We start from the raw sequence: 22989 nt of genomic DNA on the forward strand, positions 1-22989 counted from the left end.
TGTGAAGAGGGAGAAGGAATTTCTTAAAATGTTTTGGTGCAAATACTGTATACTTTTGAAGATCCATGCATGACACTGGTTGTAACTCTCCTGTCTTCTAGCCATTCTCACGTCTATATTATGGTCAGCTTGAGGCATGATTTCATTGACCTGTGATATTGTATTCCTAATGACTTTTGGAGAAAATATGCTTTTATTTAAGAGCTTTATTTTTTTTCACTGTTTATCCTAAGAGGAGAAATACCTGCACCTCTGGATCATTTCTCTGCTCAATATTCACTAGCTTTTGCCTTTTGACAGTATTGTGAGCAGCATCAGTGGAGTGGCAGAACTGCTTCTCTAATTTACAAACCTGAGTTGTAACTCACTGCAAACCCGTAATGACTTCTCACATCTCCTGGTGTCTCTTAACTGATATGCCTTTTGATTTACTCATGAAAGTTTAATCACATGTAGCCATGTTCTGTTGCAAAATATATACTGCACAGTTTTAATGGGGTTTGAAAAGACCCGGCTGTTGATTTCCAACTGGAAGAACATTACTATTGTCAGAGTGATGTTTCAGCAGCCAGCATTTTGCACTGTAATTGCCAGAGATCTTAGGAAGGATTCAGGGAGAGAAGTGTTCACAGTTGTTTTAATTTTACTGGAGAATAATAGATTTTTAATTGACTAAGTAATATACTTGTAACAGACTAACTTTATTCTCTAATTAAGAGATGAAAGATAAATTTCTACCTCTCTATTCATTAATTTATTTGTATTTAACATTTCCTTGTGTACTCGCAGTTACTATATGTAAATAGTATTGTGAAAAAATGTTGTAATGAATAATTTCTGTTTTTGTTAAAAAAACCCTTTGCTTTGTTTCCTTCTAATGGATATTGTGCTTAGACTGTGAAGGAAAAAGATGACTCTATACAAAAGTTCACCAAAATCCCATTTCTTACTCAAAGTCACAAGAGTCATTGAAATAGTTACAATATTTGAATTACTGGACTTCAGTCATGCTTATTTGTATGAGTGTGTATAATTGTGGGCACAAACGAAGCACATTTTTTTTTTTCATGTAGCTTATGGCACATCTCCTTACTCTCAAAAAATAGACTACACTATGGCTTCATAGACACAAAATCTGAAGACAGGTAGGCAATCCGAATGCCAAGATAACAAATTGCTGTGATTTGGGAGATTCTTTAGCTACTACTGGGAGTTGTAGGAAGGGACTTTCAACTGCAGTGGCCTTGATCCATCACCACATCTGAAAAATAGGAAAAAAAAATAGTGTCACTGAGCAGAAAATGCCTCTGAAAACCATATTACTTTCACTGAGCATGAAAATCTGTCCCTGCAAAAACTGTCACAAGATTACTGATAAGCCTGAACATTAGGCCATCCTCATAGCAAGTGATGAAGGGTAAACTTCTCCATCGGTAAGTATAAAGCAAGTAAATTAGGATTTTTATTTCTAATCATGCTCCCTAGTAACCTATCTTCTCTATTAATCTTGTGATATCTTAATGTTCACACCTCTCTCTTGGCCTTCAGAGTGCTCAGAGATGCGCCTTTGATATTCTGTCTGTTTGTGTTATCTCTACTATTCAGTGGATTGATTTTCGTCTCCTTCATAATTCTCAATCTCAGAAACAGCAATTCAGAACCGTGTTGATATTTTTTCATTGCTTCCACAATAAGAACCAATGCACACAAATAAACCTGGGTGAGGGATGTATATGTAAGTGACATAACTTACAGAATATGTGCTGCACAAATATATGTTTTTAGGATTTCCGAGCATTGAGTTGTGCATCATGTATACTTTAAAAGGCTGATGAAGTCTCTTGCTTAACTCACTGAGATATTCTTCTGTATTTAACATACTTTTTGGGAGCAGAGGCCATGAGACCACAAATAGATTAGGTCTGCTCACGGATTTTTCTCATCTGAATTTTTCGTAATTAACATTAGCTGTTCCAAGACTTTTATTTTTCCCTTGGCAAAACAGTATATTGGGGCAGCTGAAACCACATTAATTGCTTGTGAATGTTTCTAAGATCAGCAAACAAAGTATTACTGTAGCAAATTTGCTTGTTTTATTTCTATTGACTGAAAGTGAACATGGAATCAAACGAACTGCTCACATTTTGAGAATCAAAAGATGTCCCATAATGTATTTGCAATGCTTAAATGGAAGGAATAATATTGTGCATGTGATGTTTTCCGATGGCTAAGAGTTGCCTAAGAAGATAAACTTGATTTCTGTGACAGTTCCTAAGTAAAGTTATGTTAGATTCTGCCTCTATTAGACTGGTATTGATTTTTGCAGTGTTCTGTTTTTAAATTGCAAAGCATGAATCAGAAAGTAAGACGAATGTGTACATTTTGCTGAAATGCAAGAATTCAGCAATCAGCAGACAGGAGGGCTTGCAATATGAGAGCCAGTTGCCTGCATTTTAGGGTAATCTGGCATCCATCAGATATTTAGATTTACATGAGGTGATTGGTGGTACTGCCTGGCTATGCAATTACCCCAATGGAATAGTTGTGCTTGTACTTAGATCAAAATAATGTGTGTCCTACTGAAAGGAAGTACAAATACACAGAGTTAATAATGAAAATGTATTAGGAATGCATATACCTGTACCTAACCAATGTTCTCACACCCAAAAAGATTTTGTGTATTAAACATTTGTTGACAGATAACTTGATCCTCTCTGTGGCAAGGTTAGTGATGCAACCAGTAAGTCTCTGATTGTATTGGAACAGAAGAAATATAATTAATTAAATGCAAATTATAATTTTGAGTGATCTGATATGGGAGTGACTGTCTCTTCTGAATGGAAGAACTTTTAGTCCCTTCTTCCAAAGATATATCTGGAGATGCTGTGAGCTTAAGAGCGCTACTAAATTGACAGACATCTGCCACCTTGCTTGTCTCTCTGCTTCTAATTCTGAATTTATGGAAGAGATTGTGTCTACATGCTTGTCATTGGGATATAACTTGAAGAACAGTATGTTCAAAAATATCTTGCACCTTTTATGTATCTCTGGAAATGTGATATAGTCTTCTAATGTTTAACTACATGGGAAAGAGTTCAATCCATTTGGAAATCATGACTGTACTTTCAATATTATTCAAAGTCATAGCCATAAAAAGGAATTTTTAAGTGGATGCCTAAAATTGATTTGAGAATCTTATTTTTTCTTCATTGTTACTTAGCCTGGCCAAAGTGAATAAAAAATTCTGACTATTCACTCATGTAATTCTTTCCTCAAGTTTTTAATTTGTAAACTGTCTGTTCACTTTTTCTCCCGTAATTCTCTGAGCATTCCCAAATTCCCAAAACTGTATTATGAGTTATTGTTTGTGATCTCTCTTTTCTCAAAATATCTCATTATCTTAAACCCTCTAACATAAAACCTTCCATAGAATAATCCATTATTTTAATGTACAGTCTTCATAAATAAGATTAGAAAAATTAGTATAATTGTGTATTTTCAGTATTCTAATATCATTAAACAATAAACGTTGTGGAAGAACTAAGTAGTATTCTTTCCTTAGTTCTAAATGTAACTTACAGAAATCTTAATTCATGTTAGATGAAATTTTGTTTGTATAACTTCACACTTTTCCATCATGCCAGGAACACTCACTAAAAGAGAAAAGAAAGTGAAACGAACATAGGATCATTCAAATTCTTTAAAGATACGTTACTCAAAGTTTTAAATTTATCATCTATATTACAAGATGTACCAAAAAGTGGCTTGTTGTTCATCTTTTTCTTTATTTGTTAAAGGTATGAGAGAAATATATGTTCACCAAAATTTGCATAGTATTTGTCACTTTGGCAAAGACACAATAAAATGGATCTTAAAAGACTGAAGGGATACACATTTTCTATCTAAATGATGAGATACAGTAAAAATTCTGTGTCTAGAATTAGAATAATAAATATAATCACAGAATCACAGAATAGTTTGGGTTGGAAGGGACATTTAAAGGTCATCTAGTCCAATCCCCCTGCAAGGAGCAGGGACATCTCCAACCAGATCAGGTTGCTCAGAGCCCCGTCCAACCTGGCCTTGAATGTTTCCAGGGATGGGGCATCTCCCACCTCTCTGGGCAACCTGTTCCAGTGTTTCACCACCCTCATTGTAAACAATATCTTCCTTATAACTGGTCTAAATCTACCCTCTTTTAGTTTAAAACCATTAACCTTGTCCTATTGCTACAGGCCCTGCTAAAAATTTTGTCCCCATCTGTCTTATGGGTCCCCTTTAAGTATTGAAAGGCCACAACAAGGTCTCCCTGGAGCCTTCTCTTCTCCAGGCTGAGCAGCCCCAACGCTCTCAGCCTTTCTTCATAGGAGCGGTACTCCAGCCCTCTGATCATTATTCTTTCATCAATTTCCTACGTTTATTTAAAAAAAATAAGCAATTCACTGTCTGTGTGCAACATAACTAATTAAAAAAAATGATATCAGTATAGTATTTTGATAATTTCTCAAGCAATACTATTTTCCAAACTCCTGGGCTGACTAAACGCTCTACTGTTATGTGTCAGAAGGTAGAGAAATTCTGATGGCATAAGATGAGTAGTTTCTATGGGTACTTGCAGTAAATGTATATGTCTGAATTTCACACCAGGTAGAGTCAACTCCTTCCAGTAGCAAAGGGAAACAGGAGGTAAAGTTTATCCTACAGTCTGTGTAAGATACCTATAATTTCCATTCTCAAAGTGGAATGTTCCTGTACTCTTCCTTTGTGCTGCTTTCTTCACGCATCAAGAAATCTGATGATCAGCATTTAGGTGGGTGGCCTTAGAGTTAGGGAGTCAAAAATAATTTTGGTTGGGAATTGCTGGGTTTCTGAACTGCTTCTTCACTCTAAAGTTACAGTGATGTAAATAATAGAGCCAAGTCCAGTGTTATGATTGGGGCATTTTGGACATTTGATCAGGTGAACAATTCTGTTTTAGTCCAACACAAACTTATTTTCTTATTTGTGTGTGCCTTTGAATGTTGCTCTGTCAGTGCCCATCTTTCCATAGTGGTAAGCTTCAGGTAAAAGGAACCTTTGTATCTTGGAATGTGGCCTAAATTATTCCAAGAGACAAATGTTTAAGTGTCATGCCTAAATACCGCTAGAGATTAAATAATGACAGTAAAAAAAGAAGGGCTATTTCGGCCTGTTATATTTTTTTTTTTGAACACAGAAAGATTCACAAACTTGAACTCATCCCAAAGCTCCAGTGAAATCCTCTTTTATGTTGTAATAGTTCAGGCTCCAAGCTTGCAGTAAAAGTGTTTGATGTAGTTGATGGGACTTCAATTAAATAAAGATAAGATCGATCTTCAGTATATACAGACATTCTTACAAGTATATTCTTTTTTTTTTTTTTGTGAAAACCAAAGCAGAGGCACTATGCATTTTATATGACACAGAGGACTTTACTCACTGCAGGTTTTTAATGGCAAAAAATACTTTCAGGGAGAGAAAGTAAAAATAAAGCAATATATAGAGAAAGCACTGAACTGAGACTTGGAGGATACAGGTTCAATTACTGGTGCACTGTAACAACTTCATGCAAGTAACGGAGTTTAAATATTACTTTTCCTCAATGAAGATAATATGTCCCTTTCTTACTGCCTTTAAAATACATACCATGTAAAGATTTGTGCTGTCAGTCCTCTGGGGCAATATGATACCATTATTTGGATCCAAGTAGCTTGTATGTCTCAGCCTGACAGCAAAGATTTTCACTGGAGTTAGCTGTTCATTTAATGGAACAAATGCCAAGTGACTGCATTTATCGTATTAGAAGATACTGGTAGTGTAACTACCTTAGGTGGGGAGTAAAGCAAGCATATGACAGAAAATATGGGTAAGTAGAAACACTGTAGGAAAAATGAGAAGTAGAGAAGTTTGCTTAATAAAGAAATATGTCTGTTACAGATTGGGAATAGATTGTGCTGGGAAGAAACATTCCTCAGGAATCTAAAAAGAGTTGTGGGCCTTAATGTGTAGGTAAGCCATATCAAAAACTTTTCCATGTTTTATCACACAAAATTAAAAGCAAATTGACATTTCTTGTCACATTTATTAAAAGATTAGGTAGTTCACCTATAATATAGCATAACTATAAAAAATTGAAATGTTTTGAAAATGTTAAACTAGTCTTGTTTAGTTTGGAAAAAAAGTAATTTTCAGTGTGAAATATTTGGTGAAACCTGAATAAATTAATGAAATGTTTTAGTATTATGGAGCTATGTTTTTCATTAAAGCAGTATTGGTTCATTTTTCTCTAGTCCTTCCTTCTGCCTTCTCTTGCTAAGCCCAGGATATGCTGCTAATGCTGCTTCAAAACCACTTTGTTTTTAATGCCAAAAGATGCCTTCAGGAAGAGAAAATATAATTAAGACAATGTACAGAGAAAACACAGAACTGGGACTTGGAGGATACAGATTTGGCTTCCAGTGCCTTGCAACACCTTTCTGAAAGTGGGTGAGTTTAAATATTCGTTTTCCTCAATGAAGAGAGTATGTCCCTATCTTTCTACCTTTAAAATGCAATACATCTTCACAAATTGTTGCTTTATAACAAATAATTTTCTTTTTCCACTCCTGGTCTTAAGTTAGAGACTTTGGTAACACAGAAAAGGATGTGGAAATAATTTTCATAGCTCTGTTTAGTCAATCAAGAGATTTTGTTTAATTAATCATCCCTGCTGATGACATTATTATTGAACTAACCAGCTTGAGGAGTTGGATCAGTCTTGATCTTATTTGATTTACTGTAGCCAACTTGCAGATGAAATCAACAGCTAAAATATCTTAAAGATGTCACCTACAATTTCTAAAATCATGTCATGCTCTGCTTAAAAGGACAGACGTGAGACTTTGATGGAACCTGGGTTTTTTTTTTTCGTTTTCCAACTGAAAGTCAGTACCAAATTGTACTTTATTTCAGGTTCCCTTAGTACGATTTCTCTGCATGTACTGTTAGCTATACATTCACATCACTTTGCACTGTGTTAACTAGAGATTTTATCTAAAGAATTGGTAACATCTATTCTGTGATTATGCAATTACAGAATGGAAATAAGGGTCAAAGTGATCAAAGTGTTAAGTTGGAGAAGTTGACCTCTCTAGCTGATATGGAACAGATCTACCTCTAGGTAATCTAAATCACATACAAGAGCGTGTAAAATTGAATTGTCATTTAATTAACAGGTCCTTCAAACCCATGGAAATAAATAACTATCACACCTTATCCAGCCCTATTACTCCTTTATGAACTTTCACATCAGACACTATCCTTCTTGGCAGAAGAGTGCATGTGAGTGGTGGTTATGTAATATAATGGCTTCCTTTCTGTCATAACTTGAGGTGTTGCATTCTTTTGGATTTGGAATATGTGGATTAAATATAACAGAAGTCAGAAAGTGACCATTCACTGGCCAAACACTTTGTATTTTTTACATTTCTGCTTAGAATTAGAGTGAAGCACCCAAAGACAGTGAAGTATGAGGGAAAACCAAGAAACAGCCTATGAGCATAAGGAAACTTGGAAGATGGGGAATTAGAAGAAAGGATAAAATAATAAATAAAAATATTTTTCTGGGAGGACGAAAGATTAATGACAAAGGAAGTTTAGATTCATTTGATCATATTTCACTTGGTAGAAATTTAAGAGATTTGTGGTAGAGAGAAAAGTACTATTTCTGGGAGAGAGGAGTTAGGAGGGAGAAAATAGATTCAGTGTAAGGGGCAGTGCTCAAATTCTTTGTCTGAGAGGATGGCATAAGGGCAAACAAAGAGAACAAATTTTTTTCAGAGAATTCAGCCTGTTGTCACAATTTCTGTAGAACAACTTTGAAAATACAAGCAGGAAGGAAGCAGGAATTCTTGCTTAGTGTATGGCCACTGGCAGGGTACATCACATCTTAGGAGGCAGTCAAAGGTGGAAGGAAGCCTTGAGAGTGTCTGTTGTTGTGACAATGGAGAGATTAGAGATCTGATGTCCAATCCAATGTTCTGATGGTCAGCATTCCCTGCAAAACTGAGTGGAAGGACTGAGCACTAGGGTGGGGACACTCAGCAAGACCTGAGAGAGAAAAACAGGGAGGAAGACAAATCGTGTTTGATGAACATGGTTCTTTGAGCTTATGTTGAGGTTACAAGCTGGCCCAAGTTCTTGTTTCTGAGACCTCATCACCTAACAATGCTTCCATTTTCTAAGCCAGTGAACACTGTTGATGCTGCCAAAATAACAGTTTTGCTCCTCTGGGAGGCAAGTGTCAGCTATGTCTCTTTTTGAGGCAAACCACTAGGTTTGATAATTGATCTCAAACCAGAGAATAAGCAAATTTTGTAGGATGGATTTAAATGGACAGTATGGTAGGGGTGTAGGCAAAGATGACATTACCTATAGTCTTTCTGCTACAGCCTTAAAAAGATGAAGAAAGGATTGTTGTATTTTTCTAACAAGATGCTTAGTTGTTTGCTGTCCTCTTGAGCCTTGTAGTTACCTCCAACAAAATGGTAACCAGACAACAGACCTCATTAGTAAAATCTGGATGTTTTCCACTTTCAGGCCACATCTTTGCTACTTACTTTGTGTATTGTGCCAGATTGAACCCTTTAGGAGGAATTTTACGTCCTAATTCTTTTGGTGGAAGCAATATTTCAAAGAGTTCCTTTGCAATAAATGAACCTTGAAGGTATAAGTACAGATTTTTATAAGACTGGAGGTTTTATAGCAGTGGGTAAAGTTATGTTCACGTTTTTACTACAAACCTCATTTTGGAAGGACTTGTAAATCTGCTACAATAGTATCCTCATTTGAGGAAAAAAGGCTTGTATACCAGATAGTGCATGTATTAGTTAGACTTTTGTATTCGAGGTAACTGAAAGGGCCTTTTTCTCTAAAGGCGCCTGCTTAATTAGATAATTACACAGTATACTGTAATGGTTACTCTAATTTCGTCAGAGGATTAATGTGCTGGGAGTTGGAGCTATTCTTTGAACCCTGGAGACAATTTCTGCCATCTAGAGTAGTGGCAAACGGACAAGTCGTAAGGCAGATATTTGCAATGCTGCTGCCTGTACTCTGTCTCTCGAGTTAATACATTTGTTCTTTTTTTTTCTGAAAAGGACTTTAATATGATAGACTGTCAGTCCTCTACCCTCTGGCCCAGACTGGCCCTTTTTGGGCACTGTGCACAGCTGCATTTTCTTGATGACAGTAGAAAACCAATAAATCATCTTTTAGGAGAGGGGTAAGGAGATGGATAATACCTTGTCCTAATCTCTGGGTGCAAGCAGCAGTTCATGTTGTGCTGCCTAAAGTGTGTGCTCTCCCTGTGCTCTAAAGAGTATTGAGCACATGGAATTGTATGCAAGTCTGACCTCCTTTCCCTGCTACTCTAAGACAACGTTGTTTGACTAGAGCGGTGAATTATATAGTAGTCACCAATGCACTAAGTATGAATAATTCAAGATGGATTGAATTTTAAACTGCTGAGAGTATCCTTGGAAGATAAATGAGCAGAGATGGGGTGCAAGTCAAACCCATGGCACTAAGATACCCAACCTGAGGCAAAGGGAATATCGAGCATTTAATTGCTTTTGCGGTGCCGAGTGTGATGTATGTCTTTAACCAGCATACGGGCAAGAGCAGAGGGAAAACAGACACAGGCAATATGGAAAAATGTGTATATAGTGTACAGAGCAACCCATGCCTCAGCTCAGGGAGGCAAAATAGCTCCTGTTTCATGACAGATGTCTAGTGTGTCCCCTCAGTGCTACTTCTCCCAACAGATTTCAGAAACTGTTCAGTGATTCAGGGCTAAAGGGGAAGGCAAGTGACCTTTTCTTGGCACTGTTGACTCGCCCTTACCAAATAAAATATTTTTTAGTGTTTTCCCCTAAGTGAAGACCAAAAAAGCACTTTTTTTTTTCCAAATAAATTCAAAATTTGGACAGTAGTTACTTCTGACTCTGAGTAAAATAGAGATGCAAGATAGATTTTTTTTTTTTTTGTCATTATGAGTATTGTTGTCATCTCATATTCCTGTTTACGTAAGCAGTATCAGTTTACTCCAGTTTACGTACCTTAAAAAAGCATGATGAATATGTCAATATAACAAAACCAGAAAGCATACTAATAGTTTATTTGTGAGTCTAACATTCCACACAGTGTGCAGGAGACTAATAAAATGTGTTCCTTTTATCATGTATCTCTAACAACCATCAAAATAAAATAAATAAAATTTTAAAATCCAGATGTCCTCAAAAGAACACAGCAGATTCAAAGGCTAAATCAATGCACAATCTTTTAAAATACTTGAAGGCCAGGAGGCTTGTAAGCACTGTTTCTAGTTAATATTTTTCATTTTATCTGAAGTATTGGCTTTGGATTTTGATTGCCCCACCTCTTCTTCAAAAAGAGAAAATGCAAACAAACCCCACTACACTAACACAGAAGGCCACAGAGATTTATTTTTTTTTTATAACCCATTATAGTTCAGAAACGTTTCAGTAATTTAAAGCAGCTAAATCAGCCTAGAAATTTTCCTTCTAAAAATCTTGAACTTCAGAACTCTCTGGCTTAGAAGCAATAATTCTGTCTGTTGTAATAAGTTTTATGGCTAGATTTCTAAAAGATGTAATAGTGACATTTATAAGAGGATAAATACATTAGTATCAAATCAATAACTGCAGTTTTCTGTGTAGCTGCTTAAAATAAAGGTATTAATCTTGTAGTCATGGAAAGGAAGTGTATATTTTTTATAAAATAATTGATTTGAATAAAGACCTTAAATCAGTTCATATATTCCTATGTGTATGTATTTTTAGCACGCAATTATAAAATTCATTTTACTATTAGATACTATTTAGGTTATTTTTATATATTCTAATACTTTGGAGTACTGACCTTTCACATCTTTAGATTTTAAAGAGGCAGTAGACATAAGGACTGTATTATTTAAGCACTATAGCCTTTGAGGCATCCATAGTATAATGTTGTTATATTTTTTGAGATCAAAAGGCCAGCAGTTCTGTAGTAAGCATGTCCCTCATGGATTAATTATAATGAAATTTCTCATTTGGAACACTATGCCAGAGCTTTGACACTATCCAAGCTGCAGTAAAAATTTAATGTGAGCTTTCTTTACACTGGAAGAAATGCTGCAGTGAAAAAAGATGTTTTATTTATAGCAACCCTGTCTATACAGGATAAGAAAGACCTTCTGCTTAGATTTTGATAGCCAATATTTTCACTGTAGCATGTAGTTATCCTTCAGCTGCATTCCAGCTTTGATGCTTAAAATAGATGTGCATCATAGGAAGCATAAAAATGCACTTAGGTATTATCTTCATAGCTCTCAACTTTGAAAGATCTCTTGAAATCTGGAAATTCCCCCTATAAAGATTGTTAGAGATATTTTTAGTTTCAGAAGTGAAAGCAGACACAAGATCTGAAAAGGAGAATATCTAGGCTTTCTGAAACGTAATCCGTAGAACAGCAACATTCTTGAAGATTCCCAAATCATGTCCAATCTGATTAAGTTCTTGAGAACTGCATCAAAACCAAGTGTACATATAAGCAAGACTTGTAGATCTGTTCCTTAGCATGCAGACGACTCATCTTTATGGCTAGAGTCTGTGTGCCTAATTTCCATTGCAGTAGAACTCCAGCTTAGCCTGTTTTATATTAAGTTGTTTGTGCAACTTAGAGAAAGTTCAAGAGAAAAAAAGCAGAGCTTGTTCAAACAAAACTATTAGTATCATCTATGGGTTGACCTGAATGTTTCAAGTAGTTAAGAGGAGCATAGAACTTGAACTGGAGAGACCAGAATTAGTATGCTGGAAATAAGAATTAAAGGAGTACCAAAACAAACTACTCCATTTTTCTGTCTGTTGAGTTATCCTTCTCAATTGGACTTGATTTGTGGTTTGAAAAGATTAATTCCTCTGCAGTCTCTTGGACCGTACAACGTCCTGGGCTCTTATCCCACTCAACTAAGGATGACTACCACCAAGCTGAAACGAGGAACCAGATGACAAACCTATGAAGCCAAAGAAGAACAGATTTGAAGAACAGATGATATATGAGAGCTATGCCATCCTTGACATGATGTTGCCTTTATTCTCCTACTTTTCTTTTTTTTTTTTAAATGAGGGGAAGATGTGTTCTTTCCCTCTTTTACCTGCCCTAGGTAGGGTCTAGGTTAACTAAAAGAGGGCATCTTGTGACTGAGAGCATTGCAGAGCAAGGGTCAAAGTAGCCTCACTATTAGTGCAGATTTGCTAGCTCAGGCAACATGACTGTGCTGTGCTGTGCTAGGGACAGTGAACCCTTTCATGGACATGAATCATTACGTTAAAGTGGGTGAAATACATTCAGTTCCCAATGTAAGATAAAGTGCCTTTTCTGAGAGCTAGGAGCAAGAGATTATTGGAGTGAGACTGTATTGGAGTAGACTGTGTCTACTAAGGGGAGGTATTGCTACTGATGAACTTAAAGGGTATCATAAAGCACACTTTTACAGTTGGAAAGATTGGGGTGACAAATGTGAGGTGACAACATGATATACTAAAAGTGACCCTACTGCTTAGTGAAAGAGATGAGAATTAAAGGAAGATCCACAGACTTCACAAGACAAGCAGCCTCTGTTCTTAATTAACTTGTGCAATGCCAGTACTTGCACTCATGTTATAGTAGGTGCGGAAGCCTCAGCACTGTATTGTAGCATCTTTCTCTCTCTCTAATATTAATCTGATTGTTTGTCTTGGAATCTCTGACAATCTCTATAATTTCATTGACAAGAATTTAGAGGCTGATGGAGAGAGAGGTTGTACCAGTGATGTTCAGATTTCTTATACTGTTCATTTAAAAAATAAGCATGAACTATGATTACAGAAACTTCGAGGTTCCAGATGAGTGGTGGGTAGGCCATTAGACTGGATGGTTTTTATGTCTGGAAATGAAAAGTGAATTTCACTTTGAGTAGATTTGAATCTGTGTTTATTTTAAAAGATATTGGGGCACTTCAGGTATACTGAATAAGCAGTCCTATAATTATGGAAGAATTTCCAGAACTGCAAGCAAATTTAGACAGTGAGTATGAGACAGAAATGCAAGTCAGATTATAAAGAATTTCAGAAGAGCTGAGTTCCTATAATTCCAGTTTAAATACAAGGGAGTTCTAAATTCTCTCCAATCTAGTAATGTTAATCCCACTGATCCTACCTACACTTTTATCAGTTTCAATCTCTAAATCACTTCTCTCCCACCAGCCAGTTGTCAGTTAACCATAAGCAATACAGAGTTTTCCTTAATTTCCTTACATTTGTGAGCATGAACTTTGCTATATAAGGTATGTTGTCTGTAACATCAACCTAAGCAGCCTGCAGTTTTGACAGAAAGCCCAGCAGATTGACCATGAGTTATGAGGGGATAAAAATGCCATATAGTAGTGGATAATTAGTTGAGATGAGCAAACAAATTTGACTTACTTTGAAATCCGAATGAACGTACTCCACTGTGACTGTACCTCCATGAAACTTTCATTGTCTTCCTCTTAGAAGTACCAATTATTCTACAGTTTTATTCAAGATTTCTATGTGGCTTCTGAGACAATATTGATGCTTCAGTGAACCATCTACTATTGTTTTACTTCAAAGGAAAGCAATAAAATAATTCCAGACTTGGATCTTCTGATAGTCTAAGAATCCCTTGCTGAATAAATGTACTGCCAAACCATTATTAAAGTCTCTTTGAAAAATTGATCTATTGGAATCAGCATTCTGTAATGGAAGTTCAGCTTAGTGTATCATGACCCCTGTGGGAAAACCATGAGTGGGTTTTGCCAACAAAAGTCCCCGGCTGGCTTGTTAACTGCCAAAATGACATTTGATTTCTAGGTAATAAAATTGAAAAAAATAACCAGAATTGTTCTCTATAATATGCTTAGGAATCAAATTAAATAATTCTACAGCAACTGTATAATGGTTAACAGTTTTGAGGTACAACTCAGTAGTTTAGAGCAATAGTTATTTGTACACAGTATTCCTGAGAACAAGCACATTATCCACTTGCTTTATATAAAGTGGTCCTAAGCTTTCTTTAAAGCCGTAAGACTCCTTATTTTTCCCAGTGCTATCCACTCCTTGCCCCATACAAGACGCATCAACCTAGGACTTGCTATTCAGGAACAATGGACTAAAACTGTATTTCTGTGTAATTTTAATAAGTGGATTCTGACCGTTATGCAAAAGGGATTTAAAATCATTGCTTCATGGAGAACAGTGTAGAAACATCTCAGACAGCACTTATGCTGGCACATTCATGGTGGAGTGCTTCAGTATGTGAAAGAGGGACTTGTTAAGGTCCAGAAGTAGTAGACTCGTTACCACAGAAGTTTTTCTAAGCCTTGATTGCTATGCTCCTGTGTTAAAGAAGCTTAAACTTCTTAACAGCCTGATCCATTATATGGAATTTCAGACAAGGCACTTGTAAAAACATTTCTTAACTTAAAATTAATTTATGCCAGTGAAGAATAAGTACAAGGTATTCCCATTCCTATTGACTGTCCCAGAACTGATTTAATGTATCTTAGTATTGTTGGTAAAAATTAATATTGTGATAGTTTTGGAGAAAAGGGCAAGGGAAAAAACAGACAGGGAGAGTTAGTGCGAGCTCTGGATTTAGAGTTGGTTCAGGGCTTCAAGGAGGAGAATGGAAGCTAATCCTTTTTCTCACTCTCACAATTATTAGAGTGATTTCTGTTCAGGATTTAGTATCTTTCTCTACTTCCCATATAGCTGCCTGCTTTTTCACATAGCTATCTTCCTTCTCATCCCTTCCAATTAATGTGCAAGACACTGCTCCAGCTCTCTTTAATTTCCTGTAAAGGGATGAGGGATGAATTCTGTCTATTGTTTTACTAGTGAGAGGGGACAAGATAAAAGCAGAAGAGAGGACACTCCTGCATATTCCCTTGCTAACAGGATAAGTAGAAATCTCATCAAGTAGTAAGTCATAGGACAATGAAATCAGCTTTCCTACAGATAAACAAAACCTGCCATGCCCTTCTGTCTTCTGCTCTGTGCTGCTGAATTGACATTCGGACATAAATAATCACAGTTTAGGAAGTGACTGATGAGTGAAACTCCTAATTTGATGGATGTTGCTGCTGTTTGAGTGAAGGAGAAGCGATAGCTCAGGACAACTTGATTCAACTGCTGCTGATTTTGACTAACCTCGTCTGGGGTGAAGATGGAGGAACACTAGTAGCTGGCTTAGGGTGGGTGCAAACATTTCATTTGCTCCTCTTGTTGTTCTTGCACATTAAGTGAAATAAGAAGAGTGTCAAATAGCATATTTTTGCTAGAATGATTACGTGCCCATTAGTGGCTGTGTTGTACAGACAACACTATCAAGGTTTCACTTTCCTAAGCAGAACTGTGGCAATAGTACAGAGTGTGGGTATTACAAGCCTTTCTGCAAAGGATGTACATGTAAGGAAGTAATCTGTTTAAAGCTGCTAAGAAGCTCATCTAGCACACTGAAGTCCCAGTCTATAAGTAGTGCATTTAGCTGTCATATTCAAACATGGAGATTTTTGTCTCTTCAGGGCTTTGCAAACTGAGTTGAGTTGCAATAGAGCCATACTGACACCAGGAGGTTATCAGCATTATTGGTCAGAGATGAATGAATATGGAATAAATTCAAGGATCCATTCAAGCAAGGAAAAGGTTCATGTCTGAAATTCTAAGTAATAAAATATTATGCAAGGGTGGTTCTCACTTCCAAGGCTTTCTTTCTCCCCTGTTAATTAAGGTGTGCTGCAACTGGCTAACTTCTAACACATCTGTCGAGCTATTGTTTCTGTTGCTCACTGTTGCAAAAGTAGGAGACATCAGCTGAAACAGTTATGAAATTGGAGCTCTGCACCACTGCAAACACTATTTTAGAAATGAAGATGGCACAGCTGATGCCTCCGGTGGTACACACTGCCCAAAGTCAGCCACACAGAAAATACCTGGCATTTGCAGAGGCAACCAGACAGACCCCTTCGAAGACTGAAGCAGCAATTGTAAATCAAGAAAACAAGATTAGAAAATGAAATGCATAAATTTATGAGAAACAAAAGACTGAATGTAGGAGTTTATACTCTGAGTTTGAACATAACCAAAACCTCAGGAAATCATCCTGAATTTCTTTGTTTAGAATCGTAAATGTGAGGCTACGATATCTTCTTTATTATCACGTCCATCTAACTCTATCCCAATCAATTATAATCTGGGCAGTAATTCTTAGTTCTTAAGCAGCAGAGCAGATGGAAATTCAAACTTGTTTCAGGTCGTGAAGCCATATCTCAGCTAACTAGACATTGCAGGGTAAATCAAAGAGTATAAATTAGCATTCCAGCTGTTCACTGTAGGTAGAGGCTAATGGACTTAGTGAAAAGCTTAAATATTGTTGTGATGCACCAAATTCGACTGTAAGTCGATTAATGTGTCATACGGGGGTTAAAGCATTTTATTAATGATGACTTGGTTGTGTCTTTGAACACTGGTCTGTAAAAATATGGTGCCACTTTTGGTGTTGCACATTGCAAAGCATTGCTAGGCATTATGAACTCCCTCCCCCCCCGTTTTTTTTTTTTAAATGGCTAGATTGAAATTACTTTATCACCTGGAGTTCAATTAGGAAAGACACCTGAATGTCAAGTAGATTTTTGGTTGTTGCAGGGAATAAATGTGAACTATTAGCATCTGTCAAAGACACGAGGGATACAGAAGGGGCAGACAGTATATGCACCCTGCTTTTGTTGAAATCACGGTATGCTTTTGGAGGGGATGCTTGCACTGAAGTGCAGGCTCTGTGCAATTATATAGGCGTCATTCCAGCACGGTATTATTTCGGAGTGTTTGTGCTTCATAACAATTTTCTCCTGGTATTTAGTTGCAACTACTCGCCTGAAACCTTCCACTGTGCTGGCAGTAGGTGGTGCAGTCGGCCAACAGTTCGCACAATCCGTGCCTTTTCCTGCGTGGGGAGTGAATTCCTCCTTTCAGGGCTGGGTGACAAAGGGGAAGGGAACCCGCAGCCCTGGGGCTGGTTCTTTCCCGAAGGAGTAAATCCCGTCTGCGTGGGGAGTCACCGTCAGCCTGCTGCTCGCCTGGGCTGAAGCTGTACAAAACGAAACTTCAGCCTCTGGTTATTTCTTCTGCACTTTTCGCTGCTTATTTGAGAGACTCTAAACTCCTTGCATGAAATTAATCATAACTTAGATTCTAGAAGCAAAATGGCAAAGGAGATTTGAAGTAAGACTACTTCTCTCTTTCACTGAAATCTCTCTTACATTTAAAATCTGTGCTGTAAGATTCCTGTCCACAATTCCTCTCATTAAAAAATGCAAATAACCAGACAGAAGAGCTGGATAATTCCACACATGAAAATAAAAACTAGCTGCTTTTTCTAACCTGTCTGAGCTTTTTAATTTTTAGAGACAGCTGAACATTTAATTATTCCTCTCATCCCCACCCTTCCACTCCCAAATTACCCCCTGTCCCCTGCCCCTGTATTTGGCAAAAAGTGGTAACAAAAACATGGAGAAAAGTGAAAAATTTTGAATTTTGTGTGGTTTTTGGGCAAACAGAATGCAGGAAAGGAGAATTTAGGTCAAGAGAGTTAATTATCAGTGTTGTATAGAAACATTTCCATCTTTGGTAATGTCAGGTTAACAGTTAGACTGTATGATCTTAGGGTCTTTTGCAACCTAAATGATTCTATGATTTTATGCAAATCCCACTGTACTTTAGACACTACCTTTCCATTTCAAGTTTCCCAAGTATTTAATAAAAAAGATATTTATCTTCATTTTTAACCATAACCGGGATGAGCACCCAAACTACACTTTGACAGAACAAACTTTGGGAAAACGAAAGTGAGAATTCAGCTTCAGGTTTGGTTTTAAGGGAGTGAGGAAGTTATAAGTGTTGCCTAATTGCAGAAATATTTGCATGACTGGATGAGCTGTGGAACAAAACAGAAAAAGCAGATATTTTTACTATCTGAAAAAGCTAAAACTTGTTTTCAACACTAAACCCCAGTTCTGCCAGAGAACAGTAGAGTAGCATCTAATATGCAAGGTCCTGTGAGAACAGAGAGGAGGAGAAATATGTACTGTCTTTTTTTGTTTGTTTGTTCAGCTTGTATTTTATAAATCTGAAAACTGAAACAAAAAGCAAAAACCTTGAAGGATTTTTAAATTTTTATTTGATCCAAAAATATATCATGAATAAACAAAGATTTACATATAAAGATACAGTAACTTTCAAATTCATCAAATAATATATTCTCTGTATTTATATAAAATTAAATGAAAAGAATCCACAAATATCAGAAAAAGAGATACATGTAAACTATTGGGAGAGAGAGGGTAAGCATGAGCTGGGAAAAGCAGAGATGAGTGATCTATAAGAAGAAAAATTGAACTATGGTAAACCTCATATTACGTATACTTGTGAACCCATGATTCTGCTGAATGTTTTCTTAATTTATTTTTTTAATTTTTACAATTGATTTCATCAAAAACACAGAGACAGAAATAATTTTCGCTGCTGCTGTTAGCTTGAAGAAGAAATGCAGCAAAGCTTTTCTGGTCCTGCCACTGTGGGAGACAGGATGGCTGTCAAACTTTCTTATGCAGAAAGCTGCCTAGGTCTGGCTGAAATTCAGCCAACGCGATTTTTTTGTATTTGAGATAATGTAGCATTTACATTGAGACAAGCTGTGGGTGAAACTCAGGCAAAATACCAGAGCTTTTCAAGGCATCAGTCACCTCCTCTGAAAAACAACGTTCCCAACTACTACTACTTCTCAAATTTATCTGGGCATAGCTAAGTTACAGTCCTAAACCTGTGTGACACGTGTGTGTTTTGGTGAAAAGACATTCATATACCTATGAGGTGACCAGTTATTTGTATTAGAGTCTGTACATTTTATAAGTAAAAAGCAATTCTTCTCAAGCACTAAATCCTGTTTCATACAACTCTCAGGAAAACTTTAAAACATTGGCGGCAAGATGGCAACAGAATGCTTGACTTGCAGTTCTGTGCTGAAAGCGAATGAGCAAAAAAAAGCAATGAACCCAAAGTTCCCAAACTATGTTGATGAATTATTCTAAAAACCAGAAAATGTAGAGAATGCTACTGTAGGTTTTTACATTTCGAGTGGGAGGGAGGGAATAGTTACATTTATTGTATTTCTTAAGTCTTTTTTTTTTTTTGTCTGAAATGACTTAAACGTTTTGTTTTATAGATGTCGTAGGTCTAAATGAAGGAAACATCCTTTTGCCTATCTTCCTTCGAGTTGACTGAGGTATGTATTCCTGAAGGGACTCAGGATGGCATCCCTCCCTTCCTCCTGAAGGGAGGGATGCCATCCAGAGGGACCTTGACAGTCTGGAGAGGTGGGCCTGTGCCAACCTCATGAAGTTCAACCAGGCCAAGTGCAAGGTTCTGCACATGGCTTGGGGCAATCCCAGGCACAAATACAGGCTGGGCGGAGAATGGGTGGAGAGCAGCCCTGAGGAGAAGGACTTGGAAGTGCTAGTGGACGAGAAGCTCAGCACGAGCAGGCAATGCGCCCTTGTAGCCCAGAAGGCCAACCGCATCCTGGGCTGCATCAAGAGAAGCGTGGCCAGCAGGTTGAGGGAGGTGATTCTCCCCCTCTACCCTGCCCTGGTGAGACCCCACCTGGAGTACTGTGTCCAGTTCTGGAGCCCCCAACATAAGAAGGACATGGACCAGTTGGAGAAGGTCCAGAGGAGGGCCACGAAGATGATAAAAGGGCTGGAGCACCTTTCCTATGAGGGCAGGCCGAGAGAGTTGGGGCTGTTCAGCCTGGAGAAGAGGAGACTCCAGGGAGACCTGATAGCGGTCTTCCAGTACCTCAAGGGGGCCTACAAGAAAGATGGGGAGAGGCTGTTCAGTAGGGCTTGTTGTGATAGGATGAGGGGTAATGGTTTTAAAATAGAGGGAGGTTAGATTTAGATTAGATATTAGGAAAAATTTTTTACAGTGAGCGTTGTAGAACACTGGAACAGGTTGCCCAGAGAGGTGGTGGATGTCCCATCCCTGGAAACATTCAAGGCCAGGCTGGATGAGGCTCTGAGCAACCTGATCTAGTTTGGGATGTCCCTGCTCCTTGCAGGGGGGTTGGACTGGATGACCTTTGAAGGTCCCTTCCAACCTAACCATTCTATGATTCTATGATTTAAATCTCCAGCGTTTCTGTAACATTGTACTGGGGATCATATCCTTGCTCTCATGAACACTTGCAGCCACTGGGTGGAGAACTTGTCTAACAAACGATCTCATTATGACAGAGTGAAAATCAATCCAATTGTACTTTGCTGGCTGAGCAAATTCGTCTAATACAGGTCATATATTAGGCTTTTCTTTTTCAGTGGTCAACGTGGTTCAATTTCCAGCTAGCATATAATTTGCACAATAACCTGAAGTTGAAATTAATACTGAGAAACAAGCTGTACTGGGCTTAAGAAAAATCCATTAAGCTGTCTGCATTAGAAGAAGAAGCTGACCAATGGAAGAAGAAGAAAGTTTCAGACAAATATCACAGGAACCAGGATGACACTCCAATAAGGTAACTTTAGGTTTAATCTTAACTGCAAATAAGAATATTATTATGATGATTTATTTGTAGTACTATCTTGTCTAAAGGACTCAAATGAGATCAGAGCCCCAGTGTGCTAAACACTGTGCATATGTATCCAGCAGAAGACTGTACCTTCCCAACGGAGCTTATTTTTTAAGTAGATACAAGTAAGAGTCCTCTGGAAGGCCAAAGAACAAAGCAGTGTTCCAAAATCACAGAGATCGTTATTGACAAAGCTAAGGACAGAATCCAGGTTTCTAATTTTCATTCTGGTTTTCTTGTTACATCATGGTCTCCATGACACTACGACTTATATGTGTGATTTTGTTAAATGTTATTTCAAAACAGAGCAGGCATATCAGAATTTGAATTCATAGTAAAGATTTTGAATGGTGACAAAATAGGTAGGTAAAGATAGTTAAAGAAGTTAGGCTTCCCAGAAATTCAGAAGAGAAAAAAGACATGTTTAGCTAAAATAGGAAGAAGCAAATTTGCAGCTGCCATCCTTTCGGTAGCAAGGGGGATATATGGGGGTATCCAGAGGAAAATTTTTTACAGCCAGTGAACTATAAAACAGAAATCAACTCTACCCAGGAGAAAGAAAACACTTTTCTTTCATGGACTCAAACTACTTTTCCTCTGTGTATTCTGCAAAAAGGTTAAAATTCAAGGGAAATATCAACTTATTGAGTGGAGTGATATATAATATCTGATACAATACAGAGACTTTGTGAAACAGAGCAGATCCCTGGGGTTCTACTGGACCCTGCTAAGAACTAGATAGCTTGCAAGTTATTGATTTTACTTTTTAAATAGAGGTGACAAGATAGCTCTCTGGATGTTATACTTACAGTCATCTTCTTTATATCAAGTCAGAATATTTCTATCATAAAAATCTTTATCACAAAAAAAATGTGTCATATAATTGAACAGATTAAATTATTAACACAGGATCTTCTTATTTATATACTTGTCTTTGATTTAGAAAGATGGAAATTATTCTGCAATAGATTGCATCAGCTTTACTCTTGTTAAACAGTAACTTCTGCTGCAAATCATCTCAGTGGTCAACAACAGCAAAGTGCTGTGGAAAAAAATATGGATCTGGCGATATTAGTACCAAGAAACTTTTCAATGGAGTTTGAAGAGCTACAAATCCCATCATTCATTGTCTATAATAACAACAGGCCTTCTGCGGGTGACTATACCGTATGTCTTGACTTTCTTTTATATATATATATGTATATATATATGTCTATGCTTTATAAACAGCATTACCCAATTAACCATTTACTTGCTAGCCATCTAGCTGCTCAGAGATCTGATTGGTAATGATTATTCAAACAACAAGTTTGCGTAAGTAGCTAATTGACTGAAAATTCAAACCATCTTTGTGTCTGAACAAACCAACAAAAAATTATAATTGGTTCAGATCAAATAAAAGTGTCTCTGTTCTTCCTCATTCAAATCAGAAACTAAATTATTTCAGGTTGTGCTAGCCATATTATTTGTATTAGGATATCCAAAAAGAAAAGCATAGTTACAGATATGCTGTATTACTGATGGAAATAATATTTCCCTTTTACCTAATAGTCCAGGGACATTCAGATAATTTTCTGAGAAGCTGGACATCCAAATTTCTCCTCTTTCTGAAGGAAGTAGATATCTTGTGTGTCACGCTGTAAGCCCTGATTTTGTGTGGCATTCTCTTATGTGAGAGGTGTTGAAGTTGTCATAACAATATTTAAATATTCATTGAGTCTAGAATGAAAAAAAAAGATATTTTTAGTGGCCAGAATACCTATCCAAGCCTTAGAAAAGCTATGCTCCATTCACTGGCCTATGAAGTGGAATAGTGCAGGAAAACTCCTCATATGGCATGTAGAGCACTGTCCTGTGCCAAGTGGATTTAAATTTGGACTTTCCCCAAGAAACCGGGGTTTGCTGAAAACAGTCAATGGGTGAGAGCTGCCTTGGAGAAGGAAGATGGAGGTAAGTCTCTTCCCACTGTCATCCTGATCTATCCCTTAGGAGTTAAAGGTATGCAGTTATACAGAGGTCCCATCTGCTAAAAGACAGAAAGAGCAGTCATAAGCTTTCATTTCAGAGTAATTAAAGAGAATAGGTTTGGATTCAGCCATAGCTGTGTGACTAAGACCTGTGGGTTACAATATTCTACCACATCCTTTTAACAGTACCTCACTAACAGAACAAAAGTTGACTTTCCCAGGTTTTCCTTGCTGGACCTATGCTAGCATGCACTGCCTGTCATGCACGGGCATGTTTTAATGC

The sequence above is a fragment of the Chlamydotis macqueenii genome, chromosome 2 (genome assembly GCF_036417535.1).
Source record: "Chlamydotis macqueenii isolate bChlMac1 chromosome 2, bChlMac1.mat, whole genome shotgun sequence".
Lineage (NCBI taxonomy): Eukaryota > Metazoa > Chordata > Aves > Otidiformes > Otididae > Chlamydotis > Chlamydotis macqueenii.